Below are 309 nucleotides of genomic sequence, written 5' to 3'. Positions count from 1 at the left end.
CGCCCGCCCGCTCCCGGCGCCCCCGCGCCCGCTCAGCCTCACCCGCCCCGGCGGAGAGCGAGAGCGCGGCCTCGGAGCCCACCTGCAGCGCCCCGTCCCCACAGCACACCCGCGGCGGCCCAGCGGACGCTCTACCCGGGAGGGTGCCGGCGGTAGCACGGGGCGGGCCCAGCCGCAGGGGACGGGCAGCCGCCCTCAGCAGACATGGCGCTCGCAGCCGCGCGGAGGGACGCCCGTAGTTAAAATGGCGGCACGCTGCTATTCCCGCCCGGGCGTTCGCCGCCGCCACCACCCGCCCCCACACCGCCC

The 309-nt window shown here is 79.3% G+C and overlaps 1 protein-coding gene across 1 annotated transcript in view; it reads right to left on the bottom strand.

Annotated features, from left to right (window-relative positions):
- The window catches only part of ASRGL1 (asparaginase like 1), a 20,324-nt gene extending 20,171 nt beyond the window's left edge, over positions 1-153 (bottom strand). The window contains exon 1 of the mRNA XM_010565785.1: positions 83-153. The gene's annotated coding sequence lies outside the window, so the exon portion shown is untranslated. The remainder of the gene's footprint in view (positions 1-82) is intronic.
- Positions 154-309: the final 156 nt, after the last annotated feature.

This window comes from Haliaeetus leucocephalus, unplaced genomic scaffold (assembly GCF_000737465.1).
Source record: "Haliaeetus leucocephalus isolate CR32 unplaced genomic scaffold, Haliaeetus_leucocephalus-4.0 Scaffold195, whole genome shotgun sequence".
Taxonomy (NCBI): domain Eukaryota; kingdom Metazoa; phylum Chordata; class Aves; order Accipitriformes; family Accipitridae; genus Haliaeetus; species Haliaeetus leucocephalus.
Note: the sequence above shows the minus strand (reverse complement) of the source record. Positions and strands in the feature narration are given on the sequence as shown.